We start from the raw sequence: 21,114 nt of genomic DNA, 5'->3' as shown, positions 1-21,114 counted from the left end.
TCCAGACTTCACTGGGGCTCGAGGCCCAACGTGAATGAGAATGGGCACCGGGAACATTAATCACTTCTGAAAATTAATCTCTTTGCCTCCCATTTGTAACACGGGAACAGAGACAGTGACCTTTGCCAAGGGCTCGGGTGGCCGCCGAAGCAGCAGATCAATATAGGGACGAGCGCAACATGTCAATGGCCGTGTGCTGGTGCCCTCCTGCTCTCCTGGTGGATATGGACACGGGGAGCCACCTCCCAAAGGCTTTTCCTCCCAAGGTGTGCAGCCCTTTGCCCCCTGTTGCACTGTTTGGCTGAGTCCTCACCCAAGGTGCGCTGCCCCATGCAGACCCCCCATCCCATTCATTCTCTCTGTGCCAGTAGTGAACCATCCTCTGGTGCAGGTGTTCCAGCCTTGCAGAGAGCCCAGGCTATGGACTTCACAGGAGAAATGGGTTGCATAGATCACGGAGCCCATCTCAGTAGGAAAATAATGCTCTTTTATTATCTTTATTTTTTTTTTCTTCCCAAGGAATCCTTTGCAACCCCTGCGTACGTTCGTAATGAATGTAACCCTTTCTGATGATTCAGTGACATGCTGTAAAGTATCACACTTGGATAAGCATTTTCTGTATATTTTTTTCTCACCCGACTCATATTCATGTCAGCTCCCCATGATGCAGTGCCATAATATTCAAATTTTTGGTAGCCAATTGCCCTTGATATTTATATCCATTTTTAAGGGAATCACAATGAATAAATGTGCCCAGCTCTAACTTTATGCAAAATAAGCCATGTGTACATCAGTAAATCATTAGTAGAAATTAATCATTTCCAAAGGCTGAGGATGAGATCTCATTTCAAACTCCTATTTATGTGTTTGAGAATTCACCAATGGAGAAAACGCATTATGTGATAACTCGATCCCCATCACTGCTGAATTAGAAAGTAATACTAGTTTATACTTGAGGAAATGATCTTCTCAAAGCAAGGCATTGTGTACGGATTGTGCTCTGGGCTTGCTTAGCCTGGTAGAAGTTGAATTTAAAGACTGGAAATAACAACAAATGGAGGAAGATGAGAAATACCCATTTAATGCCTTCCTTGGTATCTCCTCCTGCAGAACTGAACGGCAAAGTCACTCCTGTGAAACAACTGAAGGGAGCGGTGACCCAAAGGAGAGCAGTGACCCAAAGCACTCAGCAATGAGGGGCTGAGATGTGGCCAAACCCCAATAGGAGAGCACCCACGTTTTCTAGCAAAACCTCATTTCCTCATTGAGCCCCATCAGGAATATTGGCCCACGGTCCATTCCCACTTCTAGGAATGAACAGCCCCATGGGTGATGTTCAGTGTGATTCATTCTCTGTGTGACTCTGACAGCACCACAGTGCCTGACTACAGCATGGATAATGAATGGTAGAACGTGTTGGACTGCTCTGTCTTTTGGCATTTGAGGGCAAAATACTCCTTTTGCTTTGCTCATCCACACTTTCAGAATTCTTAATTTAGGGAGAGATAACCAACAGCTGAGACAACAAATTTAATCACAAAAGTAGCAAGAAAGGGAAATGGAGAGTGGTCGATAGGGACATGCAAGGTATGCTGCCTGCAATGGGCAGTGGGTGTAGATGCTCATGTAATTATCTGAAAACTGCCCCAAAGATGTTCTCACGAGGCCAAGATGAATGCAAAAAGTGCTGCTCTCATCTTTTATTGAACCAATGAAACTTAGACTAAGCAGCCACTAAATTCCTATTTACACAACAGACCTTAATCGCTGCGAGGGAAGCGCTCGAAAGTATTCGACAAATAATCCCTGTTTATGAAAGTGCCATAATGTGCATTTACATAATCCCCACTTTAAAAAGCTCTATCAGCTCTCAAGTCCTTCAGCTGGAGATGCATGTGGGGGCTGAGAGGCACCGAACACAGCAGAGGCAATGCACAGCTCCCAGTGGGGCACTGGGGTGACCACTGCAAAGGGCTCAGCATGCATTGGGCACTGCCACTGCACCCAATCCCTCCCTGCTCTCTCAGCCTGTTCCCAAATATCACACTGCTTCATCACGTGTGCCTGCTACCAAAAGGAAACTACTCGTCTGCAGTGGCTCCTATTGGTGTTCAGTCCTGGGAAAGCAGGATTGAGTTCAGTTGGGCTAAGGAAGGGAAAATATACACAGCCCAATTCATTTCCAGCCTCAGATTGATGCGTGCATCCATAACCGTGTGTATGTGTCCTCTGCTGTCAACTCTGTCATGAGCATTTATAATACAAATGAGAACAGGGACCCACAAAAACACTGGGATTTACCTGGCCAGCACTGCAGTGATGGGGAGTTTTAGCTGCAAAACCTCATCCCCTTCCACAGCTCCATGTCAGCCAGCACCGAGCCTGGAGCTACAGCCCAGGTCAGCCTCGCCACTGCTCCATCCTTCTCCAGTAGCCAAAGGGCCCAGTGCTGGACTGGGGCTTCTCCTGCACACACTGCCCATTGCAGTGCCTCATCCCAGAGCCGAGTGTGCTCCTGAATGTTGGGGACAGGTGGGCTCAGCCCCAGGCTGCCAGCACTGAGCATTCCTTCCCCAAGTAACACCAAAGCTCAGGGATTTTGCTCAGTGCCTTCCGAGTGCCGTTCCACCTTAATAACGAAGCTCATAAGGGAAGGTTTCCATTTAATGAGGCTCTTTGCAGTTTACATAAAACAACCACATGAATAAATACCCAGTTTAGAAAAGATAAGACCTGGGGATGAGTTTGGAGTGGGTTCAGCACCGAGGATTATGCGTGCAGCAGATGAAGGTGCCTACAGTTGTGCTGTCTCCCTGTCTTGTCAATCTGCAGTCACCTCTGATGCAGCAGCAGCTGCAGCCAAACAGCACAGCAACGTTGGGGCACTTGCAGCTGGACCTGCAGCTCTGTGCATGCAGCACCCTGCAGCCTGGCTGCTGCAAAAGAAGGGTTGCACGGGAACAGTTTCCTACTCTCCAAACAGATCCAGTATTGAACACTGTGTCCTTTTCTTGTCCCCACCCCACAGTGATTGCTGTGACAACGCACAGCTCCAGCCAGTGGTGTTCCACCCAACAGGCCCTGCTTCCCAGGCTGGCTGCCCCAATGGGATGTTTAGGACAGATGTGGGAGAATGGGGAGGCAGCTGTTTTCCTTGCGGCGAGGTTGAGGTGTGAGGGTTGGGAGCTGAAGTGATGAAACCCTGCAATTTTGTTGTTGCTACAAATTACGACTTGTTTGAGCCCTCCTCCTCGGGTTTTGATCTGTTGTGTTGGTGCTAATCCATATGTTTATGCTGTGCCAGTCTGGGTTCAAAGCAGTGTAGTTCCGCTCATTGCCAGGACCACACATCCTGCCCTGCTCTGCTGCACCGCCGCTGCCATTGTGTTGGTGCTTCGTGGGACCCCTCGTTGGCCACTGGGCACGGGGTGAGGGGCTGAGGAGTAGGAAAGCATCCATTTTATACAAAACAATATATTAACATGCACCCGGGGCAGAGGACTGTGTGTCACTGAGCATGGGCTGGTTTGTGACATCGTCACCAAATCTCATGGCTCCACGCTTCTTTTCAAGCCAGGCACAGCGGTAGAAATTCCCAATCTGGTCATACTCTGGTCAAACCTTTGAATAACTCACCCAATCTGTCTGTTCCTATCCTCCCTTTGGCCTTTTCCTTACTCTTGTAAATCGCCCTGTTAACCTTTTTCTGTCCTGTAGAGAGCCCCAATGAGATTACCACGGGCTGTGCACCGCCGACCAACCCCACACAGCCAGATGTGCAAGGTCCTACCCACAGACTATGATGTAAGGAGTTTCTTACGCAAGCCAGGAGTGTGGAGCTGAGTGGGAAGAGCAGGTGCTGTATGGGACAAACCCTCCCAGCCACGATGCTGGACACATTCACACTGCTGTGCTGAGAGAGGAGGAGCTGAAGATGAGGAGGCTGCCCTGTGCTCAGGCGGGATGCTCCATCTCTGAGTCACGGCTCTCCTGGAGCCACACCAGCCCCTTGGCCAGACAAGCTTTGCCTTCATTAACTCTTTCCTGCAGGAGAAGCAGAAGCCGATTAATTACAACTTAGTCTTTTTTTTTTTTTCCCATTTAACTCCTCTGAGCTCCAGGGGAAGAGTCTTAAGACTCGACTCTGATCCTGCTGCCACTGACGCCAGTAAAAAGCTCTCCACAGACATGGATGGGAGGAGGAGGTGATTCCACGCCTGCGTTCAGCCTGGAGCACGGCCACACTGGGTGCTGGTACCCCTCCCTCCCAATGCTGTCCCTTATGCAGTCCCTGCCCTGGGGGTGGCGTTGCTGGAGGGGCCGTTCCTCCTGGTCCCATCACCACCCAACCCATCACCACCCAACCCCGCTCCCAGATCTCATCGTTCTTCTTCTCCTCATAAAGAAAGTCTCAACACCTCTCACCTTCCAAGCCCAATGGACTTCATTGATTGGACTTTGAAACAGCAATGACCAGATCTGCAGTGATAGGCTTCGGCTCATTCCCCCTGCTCACAATTGTATTCCCAGAAGAGAAATATTCACATCAAGGACCAAAGCACAGCTCCTGCCAGTGGGTGAACCTTAGGAAAGCACTGCTCAGCTGTGTTTTTTTAGTTCATGGGTAGACAGCTCAGGTTCTCAGTGCAGAATAGGCACACCAATGAAAGCAGTGCATTATTTATCCAGCGTGCAAGCAGTGCAGCCATTCTGGATATAGGGCAGTGTAGTTCAAAGTCAAGTTTTGCTTTGTTTCTTCTGCTGCAAGTCGCTGGCTGGCAGAGACCCAGCACTGCTCGGGCTGCTGACAGAACTGTCTAGCAGGGCTGTGAGCTGTGCTGCAGCTTGTCACTCCTGTAATTGAGCCACGCTGTGGGCAGCAAACACCCACTGCACTCACCAGGCCCTCAGGGCTCGGCCTTTCTCCTGAGTCACAGCACGGTGATGTGTCACCTCCTCTTCCCATCCCGCTTACTGGGGGCAGCACCTCCCAGCACCCCACCAACCCGTGCTGAGACTGCAGGAGGAGCCGTGCAGCTGCAGGTCTGCCCATTGACATGCACAGCTGTCTGCCTGTCTGTCTGTCTGTCCTTCCAGGGGTGGGAAGGGGGCTCAGTGGCTGCCAGCACTCCGAGCACCTGGGGATACAAAAGTGGAAGAGCTCTCATTAACAGGGAGGTTAAAGAAGCCAGGATATACGATGGAGGGTGGAAGTGAGGAAAAACGGGTTCGGCAGACATCACATTTCATCTTTATTCCTTTTTCTGTCAATCCGTTCCTTATTGCCTGGGAAATTCTCTTTCAGGGGACCGCGGTTCGGCAATTCAGAACTGCTTAAATCCCCCCGGCTGAGCGCGACCTCGCAGGCAGGTTGTTTAATATTCAGGGTCAGATTTCCAATGGCCTCAGTGCCTCAGCTCAGCTTCAGTTGCTTCTGCAAAGCTATAAAAGTTCACAGGAAAAAAGGAAATACCCACGCAACCGCCCCGACCTCCGCTCAGTTTGCAGTTTTACCATTGGCAGGGGCTCATAGAAGGGCTGACCACTTTTGCATAGGGGCTTGAGAGCAGATTTCCACATGAACAAAGAGGAGCCATGCTTTGTAGATGTGTCTCAGTGGAGCAGATTCCTATAGAATGGAGTTGATGCCTGCACTAACCCAAGTGGCTCCTGCATTGCATCTCCCCCTCTTTATTGAGGTCTCCCAGCACATCACAGCCCATTGGTCTACAACCACACGATCACAAGCAGCGTTTCCCCATTTCAGCTGCCACAAACAGATGCTCCATGCTTTGGAACAAAGGATCTGGGCGATGGTTGAGCGCTTCTTCTCCATGTGCACGGCCTCTTCTAGCTGTATGCAGCAGAGAAAACACGATAACTTATTTGGAGTGGGCAAAGTCTGTGGTTAAGACTCATTGCCTGTTGCAGTCAGCGGGGAGAAGCACTGGGAAAGGGGAGACCTGAAGCACTGATGAGTTCTACCAGAATATTTTCTCTCCATGCCAGAAACAATCTTTTGCCAGGACGTATTCTTCTCACTACTGGTATTTTTCCAAATTCCTATTCCTGTTGTGCTCACAAACAGGGCAGAAGAGCTCTAGAAGTGGTGCCAGGTGCTCAAAGTCATGCCCCCCCCCAATTGCACTGCTCCCTGTCTGCAACCTCTCCCCCCGCACTAGGTAAATTTTCATTAGATACCCAACCTCTGGTTCTGATTAAATAACTTGTATAATTAGATTGAGACATCTGCTCATCCCTGGGGGAAGAAATCCTTTTCAGCACTGGACCAAGTCTGATTTGGTTAATTACCTTTGCAGTTCTGTATTTATGCAGTTTCTTGATGGCAAGGTGCTATGGTATCAGGCTTATTCCTCCTGGCTTTCAAAGCACTACAGTGAGACAGTTCAGGGATTAGGAACCAGGCACCAAGCCCAGGATTTCCCTCCTCTCTTCACTCATCTCAACACTCTTCTCCTCTGTTTTTTGCTGATTAAAATACTTGGCTTTACTCGCCTGTTGAATACAGTTTCCAGGCTCTCTGATGTGCAAGGATAACAGACGCCCAGTGACTGCCACAGAGCAACGCATCCTGGGATGCTTTGGAGTAATCACATTTCTCAGGGCTCTTTGGCGATGCAAACATTTATCAGTGAGCAAATCGTAGGATGGCTTGGGTTGGAAGGGTCCCTAAAGACCATCTGCTTCCAAATGCATTGCTACTGGCTCTGCTGGCTCCTCGCTTCAGCCCTCAGAGGTGCAGCATCCACACGCAGCCTGGCAAAGCACAACAGGCACGAAGAAGAGGAACACGGCGACCTGCTCAGCTCTGCCCACACTGCTCCTTTCCTTTGGTGACTGCAGGTGGCAGCTCTTGCAGCCAGCTGTGTGCTGAGCTCCAGCTGTGTGCTACGTTCCAGCTGTGCAATGAGCTCCAGCTGCAGTGCAGACGGAGGCTGTCTGTCAGACAAGCATCACCAAAGCTGCATAAGACTGCATGCACGGATGAAGCAGCGGAGATTTGCATGAAGGCTTGGAAAAGTGCACTGGGAGAAGTGGGTGGCAGCATCCCAGTGGGTGCCAGCCCTGGGGCAGACACTGCTCCGGGTGCAGGTGGGTGCTGCCCACAGCTCCAGCAGCTCAGTGCCCCCAGCTTAGGGGCATTTCACTGCTCTGACCCCAGTGCTGCTGGCAACGGTGAGAACCCAATCAGGAGCAAAAGGAATGTTATGCAATCGGGCATTTTTCTATCAACAGATGGAAACACCTCATAAGATGTAAATCGGCTGTTTGATAATCAGGTCGTAACGCAAGGATAGACTGAAGTTTCCCAGGGAAACTTCCACCCTCAGAGGCACGTCCTTATGGTTTATGTGACATGCCAGCCTGTCTCAGAGCTGTCTGAGGAGCTCTCCTGGGCAGCCAGAAGGCGCCTTCACAAAGAATCGTCCCGGCTCTTCTCAAAGCAAAAATATATTCAGTGCAGGATTTAATTGTAACACAAATCTGCGAGTTCGATAAAAAAAAAATAAGTGCTAGAGAGTGGAAGGATGGGGAGGAGAGGCAGAGGGCAGAAGAGCAGACTGATGCCCACAGGAGCTGTGTCCAGCGCTGGGCTGTCAGCAGCACTGCGCTCCCAGCAATGCCGCCTCGCAGCTCTGCGCTGCTCTCTGACAGGTTGCAGAGATTTCCCGTGGCAGGAGTGATGTTTGTTATTCAATAGCTGTTAGGGTGTTTTGTTTGTTTTATTTTCTTCCCACAGCTTCGTCCAGTTTGTTTGTTTGAAATTCATGGGAGCCTTCAACAGGCGCGGCGTTGTGCAGCACATAAGCGAAAGGCTGCACGGAGGGACGCCTCCTGGTGTTTGGGGAAGCAGAGATAATCAGTGCATCACCTCTGGGTGGTTGCTTCACGCTGCTCACAATTGCAGAGACTGCTGTCCTTCCATCCCACTCCTCACTGAGGAATCCGTCTGTGGAGCTGTCCCTTGCGTGGATGTGTTGCTATAGCCTGGACCAGCTTCCTTTCCCAGGTCTATAGGTGCTGTGATGGCAATACTGGATGACCTCCAATGGTCCCTTCCAACTCAAACGATTCTATGATCCTATGAATCTCACCTGATTTCCATCAGCTGTGGTCTGTGCAACCAAGAGCACACAAACACCCAAAGTGGGGAAATGCTTTGAGCAGAGACTGCTATAAAATCAGAGAATCACAACATCACTGAGGTTGGAAAAGCCCTCTGAGACCCCCCAGCCCAAACGCAACCCACCCCTGCCATGCACACTGACCACGTCCCCAAGTGCCACATCCCCATGGTTCTGAACACCTGCAGGGACAGTGACCCACCACCCCCAGGGCAGCCCATGCATCACCACTCTTTGGAGCAGAAATTTCTCCCAATATCCTGCCTGACTTCCTAACATCCAACCTTTGCTATGTGACAAATAACTTTTTCTTTCCTTGCAACCTTCACATGGAAGCATGAAATACAAATACAGCCGCAGATGACGGATTACCTTGTGCCAACATGCTGCCTGAGGTGTCTGTTATTTATAGCCCTGGTTGCCTTGCACCAAGTGTGGATGGCCGAGCTGCAGTGCTGACCAGCATCACGGCCACGGGGCTCTCAGGGCAGTGTGGGTACAGTCAAATAGGGGAGATCAGCATTGCTTTGTGTCACATCATACCGGCACCTCACAAAGCTGGGCACCAGACTGAGAGAGGATGAATTTTGCCATAAAACAGAGCCTGCTGGGTGCTGGGGGATATCTCATTACTCCACCTACGTGGTGCAGCCACTGTGTTTGGGGTTTCAGCCCCATGCTGAGGACCTCGCTGTGTGGTTCAGCTTGAAAGAAGGCAAACTGCTGCGGGGAAAGCTGAGCACTCCCACTCCGATTTGGAATGGAGATGCTGCCTGGTGTCATGGAGTGATTTGAACTGCTGATGCACCAGGAGCCCGCGGTGTGTGCTTACCAGAGACTTATCATCTCCAATGGTGAATTCTCCAAAGCAGATCTCAGGAGGCGATGCTTCTTGCTGCACATGACAGCTGATGGGTGCAGCAGCTCCCAGGCTTCAGCCCAGCCCTGAAACCAAAGTCCAGGTGCCAGAAGGATAAGACAACAGGGAGGTGTGACGCACCCCTGGCAGAAGGCGTCCCAGCAGCCACGTGAAGCTGGAAGCACAGTGGGAGCAGTTGGTGGCTTTTCTTCAGTGAGCTTCTGTAAAGAGAAATGCTGGATCACGAGGAGCCAGTGGGAGGGATGGGAGAAGACAAAGTGTTGTGTCTCTCTGGCATCCCTCCTGTGCACTGCAGACGCCCAATCCCCGGAGCTCCCACAGGGCTCCTCCATCACAGCCCACCCGCAAAGAGAGGCCCAAGCAAAGCCGGATCCAATTGCACAAAGCTGGATCATGGATCATAAAGACAGCTTTGCTTAGTTAATCCTCTGATTGATTTTAAGGCCTCGCAGAGACTCAAAGACTATTAAGAGATTTGTGTTGGCAATGCTTCCCACACGGGCACTGTTTCTGCTGTGGCTCACCCAATGCTTAATCAGCCGTGGCCGTAGCCCCTTCTGAAGACAGAGCAACCCCAGAAACCTTCATTTACATTATAAACCTCTCTCTAACCATTTGGTGAGAAACACCCTCTGGAGGAGCAGTGCCTACGCACGAGCAATGCCCCAATGGGCTGCAGACCTCAAAGCCATGCCTGCCATGTTCCTGGGACTCCCAGAACTTGGTCTGGGGCTCTCTTTGCTTTGCAGCATGGTGCCATGGTGCAACATGCTGCACTGCCACACGTCCTCCAGTCTCACCGAACCCACTGCCCACGCGCTCGCCTTGCTGTGCTCTCCATTTGGCAGCAGCCCTGCGACGCATCCCCAGTTGCTCCCTGTCTCACTTCACAGCCCCAGCTCTGCCGGGACGGGATGCAATGTGCTGAGTGTGCAGACCTGGAGCGCTTGCTCTCGCTTTGACTGCAGCTGCTCATGTGCCTGCCTGTTTGCTGCAGCACCTGCCTCCTCATGTCCAGATTCAAACTGCAGATAATATAACCCCGCTAGCCTCCTGGGCAGGGTTGTGTGTGCTGGGAGAAACGCTGCCCTTGAACATTGGGCGTGAGTCTGTGGGATTCTTCAGATAGTTTCTGCTTCTGGCTTGTCTAGAAGAGGCTGAAGCCTGACCCTCAGCCCCAGCTTGCTGCTCCTTGCCAGGAACCATGCCCAGGTGACAACCAGCAGGTGCGGCTGCTTTTCTCGTTGCCAGTATCCCAGATTATTTGTGTCAAACCAAAAGATGAGCAGTTCTGTTTCCTCCTCTCAGTTGGGTGCTTTGCTGTAGCAGATAGGAGCTTTCCACAGGTTTTTAAGCAGCAGCCCAAATGTTTGTTTGGCTTTTCAGGCTTGGTCCAGGGCATCAGCAGCCTCCTGAGCTGAGCCCCGTGGGCACCCCTGGGCAGGAAAGAGCTGCTCAGCACAGACTGTTGTTGGCACAGAGCAGTGCAGCCCCACATGCCACAGATGAGGGTCAGGACATGCTCAGCCTCCTCCCCAGGCTGGCAGCCAGGCTGCGAGTGGTGCCATTGCAACCTCCTGGATTTCCTCCCTGCGTTATGCCACAATGGCAGAGGTGGAAGCGTTGGACTGTGCCCAGTGCACGCTGTGAGCAATGCAAAATGCGCTCTCGAGCTTTGCTGAACGGTTTGTTTCACTGCAGGCAGATACCAGGTGTTGCACAGAGCCCTCACGTCAGCAGCAGGGCAGGTTGCATACATGACACAGCTCTCAGGGTTGGGCTGATGCTGCCAGCTGAACACAGGGCAGCACAAGGTGGGATCGGGATGCTCAGTCCAGGCCTCAGGGCGCACGTGTGTGCAGAGCGGGAGACCAACCACAGACAGCACCCATGGAGCCAAATGAAAGAGAGCTTGGTGGGTTTATTGCAGCAGCTTGAAAGAGGATGAAAAACTCAGGGGAGGGCTCTTCACGTGCCAGAAGCCTTCAAACAGAAAGATCCGAAACCAAGAAGAGCTGGTTTGAAAGCACCAAGCCTTTACCTGGCTCTGCCACTGCTGTGTGTCCTCAGTGTGGGGTTGAGGAGTGTCCTAGTGCTGTTTTCTCTGGCTGTGGGACCAGAAGAGCAGCCAGAGAGGATGGCATCGTCGGGGGGGGGGGGGGGGGTCAGCACAAGAATACCCAGCATCTGTGTGGGAACCGCTGGCAGTGAGCACACAAAGCAACTTCGCTGCTCATCGGGATGACCAGGAAAGGGAGCAGCCTGCAACTGTGAACCATTCAACCAGATAGCACAGAGGAGTAAAGAGCGTGAAGCCCCTGAGAATAAGGCCTAACAGCAGCCAAGGAACAGGGGCTTCTTAAAAATAAGTTGAGCCTAACGAGCCCAAACGACCCCTTCATTCAAGACGCTGATGGTGCCGATGACAGAATTCGTTTCTATTCCTCAGCAGAGCTGACCCACAGGCACCCAGCTCCCTCGTGCAGCAGAGATGGGCAGTGGGATGTTACAAAGCGTTGCTTTCAGATCAGCGACCACAGCAGGACAGGGAGCTGCAGGAGCTGCCTCGTTTCTGCCTTTTTTAATAGGGTGAGAATCCTGAAGCTGTGAGACAGGAATGCGGGCAGAGACCTGGCAGCTCCGTGGTGCTCAGCTGAGCAAAGAAAGCTCTGTTAATAACCCGCAACCCCCAGAGGGAGGGAGGGAGGGAGGGCCGGTTCTGTTTTTGCTTAACCAGGGTCTCCTGCCATTCCTGCATTATAATATCAAAGACCTGTGTGCTGAGAACTAGATAGAAAAGCAGGAGCAGCCCCAGATGAACATGTGCCAAACCTGCGGATCTCAGTGGGGTTTGCTGCGGGAGGGCAGGATTGGAGACACAGTCTGGGGAAGCAAAGGCTCAGGGGACAGGATCAGTCTCTAATTATCGCGCAGTTAATGCGAACGAGCAGCAGGGTGAGCAGAGGGAGGGACAGCAGACACCAGATGAGAAGCACTGACCTGAAGCTAAGGAAGGAGAAGTTTACACCAGACACAGAAAAAATAATAGCATAAGGAACAACTGGCACAGAGCAGAATCCTGGGGGGAGAAGCTGGAAAACTCAATTTCAAGATGCACTTACAAGGAAGCCAGGTGCAGTGTGAGCAGGAGAGGTGCAATGATGACAGCAGCAGAAGGACCTGGTGGTCTCACAGCCTTGCTGTTTCCAATGGCCCCGGGTGTGCAGTGCCTGGAGAATGGACGGGCAGCGGTAATCTACCAGCAGCACCGCTGTCAGCAGGAGCCATCAGGGCATTTAGCACCCTGTTATATCAAAAAGAACAGAATGTGGTGGTCAGAAACACACTAAAGAAATAATGAGGGCCATTTCTACCAATCTCTCTTTCTGGGCAAATGTACATGCACCAAGCACCGGGTGCTGCTGTATTTTCATCAACAAACTCCTGTTCCTACTCCAGTACTGAACACTCATTTACTCTCAATAAATGATGCTCACCCACTCCATCCCATTAAGGACCCCCACAAGCATGTGTTTTGGGTTCCAGCACCTCGAGGGGTGAACTCGTGCATCTCAGCTGCCTTCAGGTGCCACCATGGCCGGCAGCTGCACGGGAGTACTGCAGATGGGCGTCTTCTGTCAAAGCCTTCCAAGGGAAAAGAATGGTTTTGATACTTTTCTCAAAGTATTTTGACACTTCCAACCAAAATAATACCCGTTCTTCGGCACATGCATTGATTTCATAGCAATGTTAATGTTACAGATTAATACAGATCCTTCTGTGTAATTACAACAAACCTTGCTAAGACATTGAGTATTGTCCAATGAACTGTCAGCCTGGCTGAGCATCTTCTAACAGCTGAGAATGAGAACTTGGCTGCAATTGCTGTGGTTCGAGCCAGAGAGAAAAACAAGTAACCAAACGGTAACGTAAACTTCAATGGAAATGTAATTTTGCTCTGCTGGTTGACTAATGATTTTGGCTGAAAATGTACGTTCACCAAACTGCCCCTTTGTATTGTAATGAGTCAAACCCAATTTCCTATCATCAAACTTGTAGATGGCAGCCAAGAAAATCATGGTTAATTGAGGTGAATTATGACACTGAGTGCGTAGCTCTGCTGGATGGGGATTGTCTCTGTCCAGGTTACTCAGCCAAACTGAGGTTTCACTTCTGCATTTCAGATTCTAGCAAACAGGTTCTTTCCAATGAGAAATACCTGAAGGAATTTGTTTCCAGCATAAGATCTTTATGAGACTGCAGCCCCTTGGTCCCAACAGGACCCAGGAGGCAGATCTTCCACATTTAAGGAGAGAACCCATCAGTTTGTTCAAAAACATGGAAGCCCTTTTAATCCCCAGCTTACAGCACAGCTGTGGCAGACCGTAGTGCTTCTTGTGGGAGATGAGCAGCGGTTACAGCCACAGCAGTCTGACAATAGCCCCGCTAGCAATAAACCCCTTATCTTTGCACCTGACCTCATGCTTGGCTGTGCCCTATCTCAGGTCAGGAGGAGGACTCTTGCCCTGGACGCCCAACTCGCCCTTTGAGTTTCAGGAACAAGCCTGTCCACAGCTGAGGAGCCCTCTGGTTTCTTCCCACCAAGAACTTGTTTGCTGCAGCCTCAGATGAATCCTTCCTACAACTGTGGTTAACCTCTTCCTATGGTTAGGCTCCTTATGATTCACCTATGCTAAACATTTTTGCAATTAAACTCCCCCAGAGAGCAAAACAAGCCTTTATGAGAGCTGCAGAAGGCCTCTGTCTCTGGCTGAACCGGGTCTTCTGCTTTTGTTCCCATGGCTTTTTCATAACTGCTTTGCTAGTTCTCATCCTTGGGTTGCAAACTGGTATGACCATAAGCTTTCATGAGATGTTCTGGAAGTACAGACAGAAAGAGTGCTGGTACTGGTGGGGTCTTTCAGTCTACTCTGTGTATTCCTTGAAACCAATCCTTTTTGATTGGTAGAAACACATTTTGATGAGACAGGTAAACCCCTCCAGAAAAGCAAGTCCCTCAAATACAGCAAGGCACATACCTTAGGACACTCCTAAATTCACAGATATAAGCAATTTGCAAAAAAAAAGGGCATCATCACAAAGAGAAGAAACTGCACCACTCAATCAGCTCCGAAAACAAATGCACAAAACCAAGGCCTAAATACTGGCATCACCGTGAAAGCCATTTTTGAGTTAAAAATATCATTGGCAATATCTAATTATTAGTGAGATCTGTTAGGAAAATCTGTTAGGAGAGCGCTCACAGCTCAGCAACAATCCTTCAGCACTTCTGTATGAGGGCTTAAAAGCTTTTCTATAATTTCAAGGGGAAAAAAAGAAAGGTTCAGCTCCAACTCTGAGCCAAAGTTTGCTGTGCAGTTAAAAAGTAAATGAATTTGTGGGTTTGACTCCTCTGTTTCCTTCTCACTGTGCCTTCTACACTCCGACGACAGAGCACACAGCCTGAACACGGAGGCTTCATGTTTTATTAATGGTGTCCAATTCATTTCCTGTTTTCATGCTGATAACCTGCCGAGGTAGAGGAAGGAATTCAGGTGGCAAGACCTCCGATCCATTTTTCTTCTACCCATGAATGGTTCTCAAGTGGGTATTTCACCAGCAAAATCTCCTCATTGCATGTATTACTGCACTCCCTCCCCAGCAGAACCTGGGCTGCCTTCATTGCTGCGCCTTGGAGAGCCTCTATGCTCAAGGTGGGAGCCTGTAGGTTCTGATCCGATCAACACTTACATGCTATTTTCATTGCTGTCCTTTCTACATCACCAGACTCATAATGCACCAAAACCCTACCCTAGCAGAAGTCCCCTTGTCAAACCAAGCCTGCATTTGCAATACCATTCCCTGTTTGTAGAAATGCCAATTAACTCCTGGTTAAAGACAAATCATTGCAGCGGTCAACCCAGCAGCTATTCAGAGAGAGATTACTTTTGTCCAAAACAGTGTTACCACTCCAATGAAATGGGGCAATTTTAAGGAGGTCAATGCTTTGTGCATTCTTTTCCAAGCAGAGCTCTTACGTCCCTTTCCAAGTGAGCTCTCCACACTTACAGTAGTACTCTGTAAGACACAGCTACAGCACAATGGCAGTACTGGGAGGGGTCTGCCCATGTGGGAGGTAAAATGCATTAGGCACTGAAGATAAGCAGTAATCCTGGCACCTGGGGAAGCTGGAGCTGGGGCAGTACCTGCCAAGAGCTGTCTGCCATATGTGCTATGGGTGTTTGAAATGCAGACCTTGCTCAGGCACCTCCTGGGAAAGCAGACAGCTCTGCTTTGGCCCAGCAGCAGCTCTGAGCACCTCGTTAGCTGCTTTCTTTCAAAGCCATCAGCTGGGAAAGTTGACCACACTAACAAGCACCTCGTCCCAGAGCAGTGGCTCTCACGGGGAGCAGCAGAGCTGCAGCACTGCAGGGGCTCTGCCCAGCAGCAGCACTGCCATTGGGTGCAGCTCTGCCCTGTGCCACTTCACACCAGCCTTCACAGAGGCCCAGTTTGCAATTCCTCAGTCTGGAGGCACAATACAGAGACGAATCTGACAAAACACTCCTGCAAACAGCATAAAACTCCTTTCTGAAAGATAAGAAACAATGACGTTTCCCCCATGATTCCCATACTGGCCAGAGATGTCCATCCTGCTCCAATGCTTCACCTTCCCTTTAACCAGGAAACACATTAACAATTACTCTCCTCCAGCTTCTTCTCCCTAGGAAAGCTTCCCCCTGAGCAAAGAGCAGTTCCCTGCACAGCACAGCCCTGCTCCGTGGTGCAGGAGGGGCTGTGCCACTGAACTCTCAGGCTTTCTGTTAGGACCTTTTTCTTTGAAAGATAACCAGCCCTGCGATGAGATCAGTAACCTCCTCTGTGCTGGCAGCAGACTGCACGCCTGGAGGTGCGAGTGTGTGGTCTTTGGGTGTGGGGAAGGGAGGGGGAGGGGGTGACCTGAATGCTGGAGTTCAGAGAGGACTTCTTTTGCTTTGCCTTCTCTTGCATCGGGAACCCCAAGCACTTAAAGGAGTTCCCTTTCCTACCTGTGATGGAATAAAAGCGTCGCAGAGCTGAGCTGCCTCCTGGTGAGCAGAATCACTGTGGGGCTGAGGCTGGAAGGGACCCTGGGGAGCTCACACAGGACCACATCTTCTGCCTTCTGAGCCTCTATTCCACACCTTCAATGCCATTCTTGTGGTTTCAGAGGAGAAGAAATGCCATTATTTTACAAATGGGAGTGGAGATTCTCAGGTCAGCCAGGACATACGCAGCTAGGGCACACAGGAATACCCACACACTATAACCTCAGTTCAGAAATGAGAGAACTGACCACCTCACACCCCCTGAGCATATTCTACACAAACACTGAGCGGATGCACACAGCCCCACGTGTGCCGTAGGAGTCTCAGTGCCCAGCTTCCTCCTGTCTCAATGATTTAGCCCTGGACTGGCAGGGAGACAGGACCACAGGACTCTGCAATTCTTCCCTTACAGACAATTTTTGTTTGACTTGTTGTTAATCTGCAGTGACAGAAACTCCACAGCCCCCCAGCAATCTGCTCCAGCAGTGACCTACCTCTACCATCAGAAGGATTTCCTATTTTTTCCCCTGACTCTCCAGGGCCCAGTTTAAGCCATTATAAGAAGAGTGTGGGAGAATGGAGCTCTCTCTCCTCGCTGCACCATTTTGCTTGTGCAGCAGCAGCTCTGCTGTAGCCTATTTGTCTCCTCTGGACCGAACAAAACACAAACACACTCTTGTCAGGCCCTCTTTGCAAACTGTGCTTTCTAACTTTCTATTTAGACATTCTTACTGTTCACTTCCAAACATGCATCAGCTGGAGAACGTCTCTCGTGAATTCCACTTCAGGCTTTGCTGCCATTCAGTAGCATGGAAAAATGACTGCACGTCTTCCAGTGACACGTTCGCATACCTTGGACTGCTTTTATATATAAAAAAAAGAGAGCTTAGATTGCATTTTCAAGCACCAAAGTGTGACGCAATGCCAGGCACCAAAGTACCTACAGCGCTGTAGGTCTGATGGGGCACAAAAGAGAAGAGCCCGTGTTCCCATCCCCACACCCAGTACAGATAACATCATGAAGCATTTGATCACGTGGCCCAGCTGGCATTGCTGACGGATCCTAGCATCTGCTTTTTTTTTCCTTTAAAGAAATAAGTTATCTAATGATCAGTGCCCCCATAGGGGTGTATGGCACCTTGCTTAAATACTCTGCAGATCAGAAAACTGCGAAGTCCTTCTTGGAATACTTTTTTAACTGTCAATGCAATAATCAGACCAAGAACGTTTCTGACTGCAGGCAAAATAAGTGAATTTTAAACCATTGGACACTCTTTGTGGTCATTGGCCACTTTGAAAACTGGCTGTTCTGGTGCTGGAGGGATGCAGGTGAAGCCAACTGCTCGGGATCACCCAGCTCTGCTGATGGGCACTGTCACAGGGTGGCATGTTATGTAAGTGCTCCTGCTCTGCATTCTTGGCAGCAGACCACATGAAAATTCCCTTCAGATGTTGATGGGATAAAAAAAAAAAAAAAATCATATGTATGAAAATCACCTTATCATTTACAATGCAAATCTTGGAAGGAAAGTTGGTAAATTAAGTTAGAGAATCGCCTAAATTAAGCTGGCATTCTATTCTAGTGCTTCAAACTCTGAAAACATTGCTGGCTGACAAAACAAGCCCTGGAATGATTAGCAAAAACCCTCCTTCAGAGGCAGCAGACGAGCAATCCCTTTGAACCTTCGCAGCACATCATAAACGCTCAGCAGACTTACAGTGTGGCAGTCCCAGTGCTATCAATTATTTACCCTTTTTCTGTTTACCTTCAGGCAGCAAGTAATTATTTTTAAATATTAATTTAGTTGTGTCATGTACAGTTTGTGGTTTAGCTCTGAGATCTGAGATACAGAAAAGCAAACTGCATCTCAAATCACATTTAGCTGGTGACGCATTGATAGTCGGATCCCCACTCCAGCTACTCAGCAGCTGCACTCAACTTATTCCATCATTAGAAACAAAACTCCATTCATTGCAGGAATGTGAAAGCAATTTTCTTAATAGGAAAAGACACTTATTTTTTTTAGTCTAGAAGTCCCAGAAAATTGGAAAATCTGAATAGGAGAATATATTGTTCTAAAAAGTTTCAGGTTTATTCGGCTGAATTTTTTTTCCACTCTTTTTGTTCCCCTCAAAATTTTCCCCACAGTGTTTTATTCCCTCCATCTTTGGCTAATTTAGGCTGGGGAGAAGTCGGCTGTTGTTCCTGTAGCCCTGAGAGAAAGAGATCCTGGGGGACAGGAGCAGCCTTCCTGCACTGAAAACACCACTTCTTAGAACCTCAAAGGAGAAGATGGCTCTTGTCAGCTCACATGAATGTCTTTCTGCTGGAGATTCATTCTTCCTTTTTTAAAGTTCCTGCCAGGAAAACACACACTCGTTCTGGTTCACTTGTAGTGAGAACCTGCCCACACCTGCCCACAGAGAGGTGGAAGCAATAGCAAGATATCAAGTTGAGGGTGAACTGCTGGCTCTGGTGAGAGCAGCAGGACTGACATCTTCCTGAACCAAACCACCGCTGACTTTCAGAGAAGCTTGCTGATGCTCAGGTTTTGTACTGTGGCACTTCCAGCTTTTCCTTAGCATAAGCTCTTGGAAAAATCCTTGACTGCAGCTGTCTCTGAGACAGAAACAAGGAGAAACAGAACCCAACAGCAAAACTTGTGCACCTTTGTTGGTTATTGCTGGTTCTGCCAGCATTACAGGCCCCAGCTGGCCATTTCTAACCCTGCAAGGCTCTGCACATCTCCATCAACGCCAGCAGTGCATCCTTCTGACAAAGAACTCACAGCCACAGTGTGAATTGTTATGCAGCACTGGAAAACAGATCTGAGAAAAACACATGAGCAGCATCATATGATTGCAGGATCCAGCTAAGGTACTACACTGTTCCAGCAAAGGAACATCTGTAAAATGACCCAGTGAACAGCAGCATTTCACGAGAAAAAAACAACAGTGATATCTGATCAAATCGTATTCTTCCTGCCCCTCCCCCCCCCCCCCCCAAGCTTTGCCTCCTAAAGTCATGCCTACCTGTCAATCCTGCCCCATTATTGCTGCTGCTACAACCTCACTAATGTGCACTCATGTTTTCCAAGAGAGGGGCCATGTCACGCATTTTTTTTTAATCTAAGTAGGAAATCACAACCTCTGGTTCACCTCCAGTTCACCTCCCACCTCCCCCACCACTGTAAATGCAGATGGAAGGGCCACAACCAGCAGCTGAGATCGTGCGTGGTGCAAAGGGAATGCCACCACAGAGATGAACTTCTTGTAGTCTGCAAGAAATCTGCTCCAGCTGAATCGATCCCTGGGAAAGCCAGATGCCTTGCTTTCATTCAAATCCATAGTACTGTACATCATGCATTAGCTTAGAGATTTAAGATTAGCTGTATGTAGGTGAAGTCCTCTGTATTTTTTGTATTTTAATACAAAATTTCCATTATAAAAGACTTTTATGGAATGGAAGCAATCAGAAGTCTCTCTCCTATTCCCATTCTGGACTCCTACTTGACTCTAGGGTCAGACATTGGTACACTGATGTACATATTCTGCATTCTGAAGCTATAATGCTGCCTTGCTCCGGAAGTCTCATGGCACACGCTTAACTCCGGTCCTAACATGGGAAGAAAGGACAACGCCAAGAGGAGGTCCAGTAAAGTACAAGACACAAAGTGGAGCAACCAAGTGGGCCTGTTGTCAGTCAGCAAACTCCTAAAACTTCTACCCGATCTATAGGCCTTTTATCTGGTGTTAACAAACAACTCCGAGGATGGAAATCACCTCCGCTTTGCTGGCTTGGCTCCCATTTACCTCGGTAGCAACACTGACCAAATGCTGCCTGGACAGATGCCAGGTTTCTCTTAACCTTGGCCAGCAGATTTAGATCACATTCTTTCTCGAAGTCATTTTATCCAAGGTGAATGAGGATAATGTCTGAAGAACCAACTCAAGTGTTAAGGGTAACGGCGGTGACTCCTCTCTTCCCACCAGGAGCCATGCAAGTAGGCAGAAGGCCACAGACCCCAAAGGTGAATCAGTTCCTTCAAAAGTGCAAATGGAATGCATAAAGACACACTGAGTCTATGCATATTCTACCCTACAGGGCCAATGATTTCTTTTTTTTCAGGTTAAATCTGCCTCAATTTCTGATATGGATTTCTACAGCTGTGTGTAGGTCAGCCCTATCTTCGGCCTTCCGTGAGGTGGCACAGTAGGTGTGTGGTGATGGCTTCAAGCTGAACATGATGATGGGGGAACAGAATGAATTACACAGTGATAGAGAAGATACCTCAGTTTTAATAAGGATGGGAAGATAAAGGTTTCCTCATTCTTACAAATTCACATTAATTCAGTGTATTAACGAGCAGCATGCTAGTATGACACAGCTTTTCGTTCAGGTCTCCTGGTTCCTATGAAAAAACTATTGACAGAGACACAAACAGAACCAGTGGGGCAAGAGTAACTGGAATACAGTATTCATTATCTTTGGTCACTGTGAGTTCTAAATGAATCTAAAGTCAAAAGCCTTATCTACAATAGCACTGAAAAGCAGGTCCCTGTCAATATAAATCAGAGATCATTTCAAGGGTAGTAATTCCACACCCACGTATTTGAGCATCTATACCATAACGTTGCTAAGATTTACTCTGTAAATACATCACACAAGTAAAACTGAAACCTATAGTTTTGCCCATGTGCTTAATAAAAGAGGTGTAAAAGAGCTGAGGAGAAAAGTTTTTTAAATGCTATTTTTGGTAATCTATACTATCTCTTGTTAAAATTAACTGATTCTGTGTGCTATGTGTATCATAGAGATCCACATACCCAGGAGCATCCTGTCTAACCATTAGTCATAACTGATAATGAATGAAGAAATAAAAGTTGTGGCAACTGGACCTGTAGGTGACTCATACTGATACAAACTGTTTTTGTCAATTATGGCTTTTTTAAGCAGGAGAGCAGGCAGTGCTACTGAATCTCATACTGTGGGTTTCAC

The 21,114-nt window shown here is 48.9% G+C and overlaps 2 long non-coding RNA genes across 4 annotated transcripts in view; one reads left to right on the top strand and one right to left on the bottom strand.

Moving 5' to 3' along the window:
- Positions 1-1,672: 1,672 nt before the first annotated feature.
- Positions 1,673-21,114, bottom strand: part of LOC107055022 — a 39,150-nt gene continuing 19,708 nt past the window's right edge. Inside the window, exons 2-5 of one of the 3 annotated variants that reach the window (XR_003071665.2) lie at positions 12,150-12,331; positions 8,980-9,227; positions 4,901-5,138; positions 1,673-4,044 (exon numbers count right to left, since the gene is read on the bottom strand). This is a non-coding gene — a long non-coding RNA (uncharacterized LOC107055022). Of the gene's footprint in view, positions 4,045-4,097; positions 9,228-12,149; positions 12,332-21,114 lie in introns of those variants that run through there. The other 2 variants (XR_005841627.1, XR_005841626.1) reach the window with 2 other exon arrangements.
- On the top strand, positions 3,537-4,258 carry LOC121107451. The gene is made up of 3 exons (XR_005841628.1): positions 3,537-3,614; positions 3,718-3,804; positions 4,122-4,258. It is a non-coding gene; the product is annotated as an uncharacterized LOC121107451 (long non-coding RNA).

This window comes from Gallus gallus, chromosome 23 (genome assembly GCF_016699485.2).
Source record: "Gallus gallus isolate bGalGal1 chromosome 23, bGalGal1.mat.broiler.GRCg7b, whole genome shotgun sequence".
Classification (NCBI taxonomy): Eukaryota; Metazoa; Chordata; class Aves; order Galliformes; family Phasianidae; genus Gallus; species Gallus gallus.
The sequence above is the reverse complement of the archived record's forward strand: the minus strand, read 5'-3'. Positions and strand labels throughout refer to the sequence as shown.